This window comes from Lynx canadensis, chromosome B2 (genome assembly GCF_007474595.2).
Source record: "Lynx canadensis isolate LIC74 chromosome B2, mLynCan4.pri.v2, whole genome shotgun sequence".
Classification (NCBI taxonomy): Eukaryota; Metazoa; Chordata; class Mammalia; order Carnivora; family Felidae; genus Lynx; species Lynx canadensis.
Genome location: NC_044307.1, coordinates 43,965,517 through 43,974,244, shown reverse-complemented (window position 1 = coordinate 43,974,244; position 8,728 = coordinate 43,965,517). Strand labels below are relative to the sequence as shown.

The 8,728-nt window shown below is 41.6% G+C and overlaps 1 pseudogene; it reads right to left on the bottom strand.

Annotated features, from left to right (window-relative positions):
- Window positions 1-727: 727 nt before the first annotated feature.
- Window positions 728-2,489, bottom strand: LOC115513320 (annotated as a pseudogene).
- Window positions 2,490-8,728: the final 6,239 nt, after the last annotated feature.

Genomic DNA, 8,728 nt, shown 5'->3' with positions numbered 1-8,728 from the left:
TTTTGTTATAAATCCAAATGAAAAGGATATTTGGTGATCAAAGTGAATTCAACTGGCAGAGCATGAATGAATACAAACCAGTGAGCTCCCAGTGACCTCTGTCTTTAGTTGGATCTTGATGAGATCCATCCCTGGTGCCCACATTTGCTGCCTCTGGGAGGCTCACAGTCATCTCCCCTCTTTTTCATCTGAGCTCTGCAATTCTCTTTTATCTTCTCAATGACAATGGTGGTTCTATACTCACGTTTTAACCCTGCTTTCTCAAGGCTCTTCTCTCCATCCTCATTATTCAAACTGTCTTTCATCTGTTTGAAGTCGGGCTCTGGGGTACCTACAGCGTTCCTTCCAGAAGTACCAAGAGCTTCAAAGCCATCTCCTCTTGCCCCGAGAGGGGCTCGCTTTGTTTTGTCTTTCAAAGAGCAATTTCCTTTGGCTGTGCTGTCGTTACCTGTCATGGGGAAGAAGATGCTGCCACCATCCTGCTCAAAGACCCGGCTTATGAAGTGGTCTAAAAGTGAAGGTGTGTTATATATCCCTTAAGGGCAGTAGAAGATGGCCAGCAAGAAGCCAGTTTATAGGAAGCAGAAGAACATGATGTTAGTGCCTCTTTGTTAAAAAAAAAAAAAAAAAAGCTCCAGGTTTTGAATAAATTACATATATATAGTTATATAAATATTTAAAATATATGTATATATAAAAATATATATTAAATATATATATTTTACAGAACAAGAAATTTTATTATCTCGAATGCTGGTGCATAACCAATAACAAGCTTATTTAGAGGAGGAGACAGAGGGGAAACTTCAGATACCAAAGAGGAGTTCTGGGCAGGTTTAAAACCTTTAAAGATTGTTCAGTCTTTTTGTAGATGTAGGGCTTTCCTTTTACTTGACATTTTCCCTTTAACAGGTCTTATGTCATGAAGTTCAACCAAAGTCTTTCGCCTGTAAAGTTAAACGAAAAACAGAGAGCGAGTAGAACAATTTCTCTACTATAAGAGTGTTAGAAATAGTTTGTTTTCTTTGTTCTTTCCCATATATTTTAATATCTACATTTGAAATTTTACTACGGACAGTTAATTTTTGAGTTTTAAGAATGGTAAGACAATAAATTTTCTGGAATTAGGGATCATAGTAGCTTTATAAGTCGTCAAGATACATGTACAACCAAAATTTCAGATGCTCTTGAAAACACATTTTGAGATATAGCACACCCGATACATATTTCTTTTTGGGTTTGCTTATCCTTTTCGGATACTGAAGAACACCCAATTTCTTTTACACTAAAAAATTTAGCCTTTGATAATTGGCTTGGATAGACCACAAAGTGGAATCTTCAGAGTTCTCTCAGTGGGCTTTCAGTCCAAATGACTCAGACATCTCATGTCCTAAACTGGATGTATTAGTTACTTTTTCTCATGTAATTATTATCACTGGGCTTTTGTACTCGCAGTCTGTCTTGATGTTAACTTATTCTTACAAAACCATCCCTTACAGTGAAATATGAAAGATATTTTCCCCAACGCAAGGAAAAGAATCTGGATCAATAGCAAAGTCAAAGCCACAGGTGTTTCAGGAACATTCTCGAAAACAGATTTCCACAGTCCTAAGATGCCTTTTCTTCTTCTTTAACAATTTTTTCTTTTTCATAACTGTGCAGTCACTGCCCTATTCTATTCTGCAAGGCAACAACAACAAAAATCTTTTTTTTGAAGATCAAGTTTTTCATGGGCACGGTACTCTCTGGAATGAACCCAAAAACCGTAGAATGTGGGGTCTCTCCTCCACTTTTCCTCCTCTTTTAACGGCATTTAGTTACTCTCTATCAATAATCTCATCACACCCGAGTTCTTCGGTCAGACGATTGACAACCAGACGTGTAAACAGCCCTTCGATAACAGCCAACTGAACAAACGGGGTCTTCTCATAATGCATTTGAAACCCGCCACCCGGGGCTGCTTCCCTGGCTCTGGATGTTCTCAGAAACATCTTGTTGGCTGCTTCAAGGGCCGCTGATACTCGGTGGCCGGCACCACTCAGCTGCTCCTCTTCCAGGGTAATCGTAGTCGTCTTCCCAGTCATCAAAATCCTCGCCCTCGTCCTGGCTCTCGAAGTCAGGGCCCGCGACCAGGCCCTGGCGGCTCCCCAGGACCGGGCCGGTTAGCAAGGCCTCGTTCCCCCTGAGGCTCCACCATTGGCTGGGCCTCCTCCTCCACTGGGCCTTGGGCCTCCAGCTGTGGCTGGGCCTCCTCCTCCTCCACTGGGCCTTCAGCTGGGCCCTGCTGCGGGAGGCGTTCGGGCATGGCTCCCGGCTCCCGCTGCCTACCTCCATCTGCGGGAGGTCACCCTCGCCAAGCGAGGACTGCTTGCCAGGTCCGCTGCAGGGCATTGCTCTCTTCATACAGCTCGGGCAGCCCGTTCATTTCTGACATCGTGCAAGCGGTTCGACCTCTCCAAAGCCGTTTTTGCCGAACAAATAATACCAATCCACAGCTTGAACAAGCAGCTTAGTCATCAGCCTTGAATCTCCTCAGTTTTGGCTGTCCCAGAAACCCGTTCACAAAGGATAAAGATTTACCACCGTTAGCACGGCCTAAAGAATGAGCCACCGACTCTGAAGAAATGTAGAGCCGGAGACAGCACGTGGCAATGAAGGGGTAATACAGCTGAAGTCGGGCAGCTGGGATTCTAATCCTAGAAGGGCTTCTGTGTGAACGTGGGTGCGTTATGCAACGGCTTTAGGTTTCAGTCTCCTTATCTGTAAAAGGGGAGGCGGGTGAACTTGAACCTTTAAGAAACTCCTGTGAGTTCCAAATATGTCTGAGCAAGCAAGCAGTATTAGAGTAAGCACGTATTCTCCCAAGGCAGCTACTTTGAAGGAAAAATATATTTATTCGGATATACAAGTTCTGGTGTTTGTTAAAAAAAAAAAAAAAAAAAAAAAAAAAAAAAAAAAAAGATTTTCACTGCTTCATAGTCACACCTCGTATATTCCAGCTTCTGTTAGAAGCCTTTTACGACTCTGTCATTCATAAATTTGTCCAAACTCTTTTTTAATCCATTTACATTTCCTGTCTGTACTGCCTCTCAGGGTAATGAGTTCCATAACTTTATTACGTGCTAGGAGAAGTATTATTTCCTTGTTTGCCCTAAACTTACCTCCAGCTTCCAAACTGCCTGTTCGCCCTAGGATTTCAGAATTTGAGGAACAAGCCCATCCGCCGTCTTTACGAACCGGAGTGAAAATCATTTTAGACTGCTTCATAAAGCAGCAGTCCACCCCCACACCATTCCCTTAATCATTATGGTTATGCAGACGATAAATGTGGGAGCTAATGGTATAAGGAAGTCCTGGCTCCAAATGACTGAGTCGGGAGAGCCTGGAGGTCTACAGCTTAGGCTTTGGAGTCAGACAAACCCAGACTCGAACCCTCTGCTGCTTTCCATGCCATCTCTCCAAGCCTCATTTCCTCATCCAGAAAAGAGAAAACGGGACCTAACCTCAGAAATCGTTTTAGGCATTGACTAATATAATTTTTGTAAAGTGCCTGAAAGAGGGCCAGGTTTATTGTAAATATCTCCCTAAATCTAGTGGAGGTGTGGGGGTGGGTAGATGATATTTAATGAACACCATGACATTAGATAGACTTCATATGCAAGGTGTTCTAGAATCGTTGCTCACATCATGAGCAGGACCCAGATCAGGGATTGGCAAGGACCAATCTAAGCTTCCGTGCATGAGATAATGGAAAGGTGTGCATGGGGAGTGACGTTCTGGATACTAGCGCACGGGTAGAGTTTAAGGGGAGATCTTTGGCAACAGATCAATAGGAAATGTGAACTCAGCTTGAACTAAAGTGGTACCGGATCATGAATAATAAATATTTACAAGGTGATACAGGAGATTTTGAACCAAAAGAAGGAAGGGAAAGCCAATGTGCTCTTTCCAGAGCAATGCCTTGAGTCTCAGGGGGTAGAAATTCGATTTTATGCTCATACTAACCAGCTGTGTGACCTTGAGCAAGTCAACGCTGCCTCTAAATCTAGCGTTTCTTGCATATGAAATAGAATTAGTCTAGTTTACTGACTTACAAGCCATACTCCTTCAACCTGTGTTAGAGAGGAAAGGAAAGAGGCAGGAATGATGCTATGATAGGAATCCTTATCTCTAATTCAGTCCAAGCACTTATACTTATAAGATCCTAAGATTGGTTCATAAAGGGAAATTGCTTAGAACCAAAATTACCCTTTTAAAAAAAACCCTTAAGTCACCCAAATATATACTGCAAAAAGTCCAAAGGAACCAAAACCAGGTGGAGAAAAACAGAGTCACCTCTTCCCCTCTCACAATTACTCTGGGGTATGCCACTACTGAGCCAAGTGGCAGGCTGAGTCTGTCTGTCAGTCAGTCTGTCTGCCTGTCTGTCTGTCTCTCTCTTTCTCTCTCTCTGTCTCTCTCACACACACATACACACACACTCACACACAAAAATGCATATGGGCGAATGAATGCATGAACTAATGCTACTGAGTGATCTTCCACTTAAAGTTTAAAATTTGGTCTGTCAAAAGGCTTCCTCAGCTGTGAAGAAGAATAATTGATACCACTAGATGAGATGCTGAAGTGACTTCCCCTCAAACAGAATGAGATACCAGCAGGAAAGATATAAGCCTTGGATTCAGGAATCTTATTAGAGGGATTTGGAAAGAATCCATATGCATAGGAAAAATTGGGAAAATCTCTTTGCACACCTAATCAGGCAACCAACAGGTATGGGAAGTGGATGGAAAATAAGCCAAAAGTTATAAGCATTTCTGCATGAATGCTGGAAGCCTAACAACAACAAAAAAGAAACACTTGGCATCCGCTAGATCCATAACCCAACTGGCATCCTCACAAGTAACTGGTTACGAGAAAGGAATGCAGAAACGCTATAGGCTATTCCCTGAAGGCATCATCCCAATGTGTGTGTACCCAGGGCCAAAAAGACCAATAAAATTCCAGGCACATAATCAGTATGATTGTTTTTTTTTTCTTTTAATACAGATACTTTATTCAACTCCTGAATAAAAGCATGGCGAAACCCAACTAGGATAATTGGCATTGTTCTCATTCTCCTACCTTGGAAAGACATAATGAACTGGACAAGACACCTCAGAAAACAAAGAGAGAAAATAAAGCAAAAGAAATAAGAAGAGGGTAAGGGAGAGAGAACTGAAGGACAGACGGAAGTATTTCAAAGAGAGATATTAAAATAACTGAAGGGATAGGAGATTCTTCAATGGGTAACTTAGAAAGGATGTTAGCAATATCTACAAAAATAACAAAAGAGAAAAAAGTGACCATTGGCTTTTTCTAATGACACCCTTCCTTTCTCCCACTCATAGGAGCTTAAAGAAAGTTGTATGGAAATTAAAAAGCATATTCCATTCAATAAGGTAACATGCCCTTAAAGGATATCTCACAGGGATAGTGTTCACATTTTTCCAAAGGAAATGATTGGAACTTGTTATTCCACCAGGAGGATCCAACAGATGTTATAAATCCATTCAAGAAAGATTAGAAAAAATTATAAATTTGAGAACTTGATTTAAGGAGAATGCAGCTCTTTGTATGTCTTTGACCAAAGAAGAATCCATTTCTGGGGCACCTGGGTGGCTCAGTTGGTTAAGCACGTGACTCTTGATTTGGGCTCAGGTCATGATCTCATGGTTCATGAGATCGAGCCCTGCATCAAGCTTTGTGCTGACAGCACTGAGCCTGTTTGGGATCCTCTCTCTTCCTCTCTCTGCCTTTTTTTCTCTCCCTCAAAATAAATAAATAAACATTAAAACAAAGAAGAAGAGACAGTTTCTCATGGAGAAAGTTGTTCTCTTCAACCAGGAGCATGGTTCTGTAGAGCATTTCTCAAACGTCTTCACTTTTCCCCATTAGTTTGCTAGTGCTTGGAGAAAAAAACCAGGTTTTATACTCCTTTATGTCCATCTAAAGATCCTGTCTAGCACTTTGCCTTGTTCAAAAAAAAAATTGCTGAAACAAACTTAATTACATTGGTTCATTGTAAGAACTGGTAAATAGGGTCTCTCTACAACCCTTCTTGGTACTTTCAATTTTCCCTTTGGATCCATAAGATCAGCCTCTAATGATTATATTTCTTTTCATCTGGAAAACATTCTTTCTGTGTGTATGTGTTTCACTTTTTTGAAAGATCCAACCTATTTGGTTTCCCAAGCTTTTCATCTAATAAGTTTCTTATAAAAATATGCAATTTGAATAACAGAATAAACTCAGCCTTAGCCTATTGTGATACTAAGAAAGAGTCAGTGCCAATCAATTTCAAAACAAATCTCATAGTGAGTACATCCAAATAAAACAACAGTCAACTTATAATTTTCTTCAGAGCCTGACCATTGGTGTTCAGCCTGTGAAGGAAAATAAGTATCTGTGAGCCATCAAGATTTGTCATCATCCTTTTTTTTTTTTAATTTTTTTTAACATTTATTTATTTTTGAGACAGAGGGAGACAGAGCATGAATGGGAGAGGGTCAGAGAGAGAGGGAGACACAGAATCTGAAACAGGCTCCAGGCTCTGAGCAGTCAGCACAGAGCCCGACGCGGGGCTCGAACCCACGGACAGTGAGATCGTGACCTGAGCCGAAGTCGGACGCTTAACTGACTGAGCCACCCAGGCGCCCCAATCATCATCCTTTTTGAGGAGCAACCAACCAGGACACAGGAGATGGAAAATCTAAGTCCAGTTCTATCACGGAAGCACCTGTGGCCTCAGATGAATGATTTAGTGTCTCTGGGTCTCAGGTTCCTCATCCTTAAAATGTAAAGGTTACCAACTAAGGTCATATAACACCCAAATCCCAGAATTCTATCCTCTCAGATCTATTGGTTAAGAAAAATACTATGCATTGGGGTGCCTGGGTGGCTCAGTCAGTTAAACGTCCGACTTTGGCTCAGGTCATGATCTCATGGCTCATGAGTTTGAGCCCCACTGTTGGGCTCTGTGCTGACAGCTCAGAGCCTGGAGCCTGCTTTGGATTCTGTGTCTCCCTCTCTCCCCCTTCCCTGCCTATGCTCTTTCTCTCTCTCAAAAATAAATAGCAACATTAAATTTTTTTTTTTAATTTTTTAATGTTTTTTATTTGTTTTTGAGGGAAAGAGACAGAGCATGAGTGGGGGAGGAGCAGAGAGAGAGGGAGACACAGAATCCGAAGCAGGCTCCAGGCTCGGAGCTGTCACCTCGGAGCCTGATGCGGGGCTCGAACCCACGAACTGTGAGATCATGACCCGAGACGAAGTTGGATGCCCAACCAACTGAGCCACCCAGACACCCCTAAAAAAATTTTTTTAAAGAAAAATACTATGTTTTCATAAAATGAGATTTTTATTTCTATATTTGAGAACATAGATTTTCTAACTTACTCTAACTTAATTACAGCTCCATAAGATATCTGAAAGCCCAGAAGAAAAGATTGTGTATGTGTGTGCACGTGTGTGTGTGTGTGTGTGTGTGTGTGTGTGTGAGAGAGAGAGAGAGAGAGAGACAGAGACAAAGAGAAACAGAGAGACAGAGAGAAACAGAGAGAGAGAGAGAGATGTGGGAAAGGTGAGGAGGGTTGCACAAGGCAGGTGTTTAATAATAAACTCCCTTTAAACTTCACTGATTCTAGAAGAAAACTGATTTTCTCTGTGATGTGACCACATTTCATCCCACATTTCTATGTTCATGTTTATTAATGAGCTGGTCTTCCAAGAAGAAATATTCATTCTCAGAGTGCTCTTAAGGCCTATCCTCCACTCCATTATTGGATGAAAAACTCCTGGAGAGTAGAGCCTTTAGGCCTCAGTCCTGAAATGGTTCAAGAAGTAGAAAAGCAGAGTCCTATGTGAAAACAATGGGGCAAAGAGAGCAGTAAAAAGAAGTAAGCTATGGAGAAATACTAGAAGTCTTGCTGGAGAAGACAGAATGTGCTCATTCTAGATAGCTACAAACCCACAAGAAGACAGAGGCTGACTCAGAAGATTCGACAGTTTTTCCAGAATTCCAGTTCTTTACCAACACATAGAACTGAAGTCAGTGAACAACACTCCATGAACATGCAACGCCATACAAAGAAAATGCCAAGACAAAGAAAATAAAAATAAGAAAAGGCATGCTCTTTAAAGGCTCATGGACCCGAATGACTGATACCTGCCTCATGGTAAATGCTGGAAGAGTGTTTGTAAAGAAATAACATAAAACCCAAAACACTCCTGTTCAAAACCCATGTGAAATATAAGCCCAGCCGCAGACATCTTAAAATGCTTTCAGCATTGTTATCTACAAGACTTTCTCCATTCATATAAATAATAGGTTTGAGTGGTGACTGGGTTGTACCAAGAATGGATGATCAGAGTTCTTAACTCGCCTGCGGTCAACTTCAGACGAACTGATGGCATGCTTTGCCCCATGGCAAGAGAGTATGGATGAGTGGCCTCTGCCTACAAGTTCGCCATCCAATTGGTGAGATAAATTATACATGTACCCAGAGTTAAACATCTACCCAAGAGATGTCATCAGATAGTGTAAATATCAATGTAGATACAGACAGAATGGGCAATGAGCAAGAAGAGTGTGGACTAGGGAAGGTTTCGTGGAGAAGGGCCTTGAGTTGGGTGCATGAGAGGCACAGTGGAGAGGAAAGGAGAGACTTCCAAAAAGCTGGAAGAATGA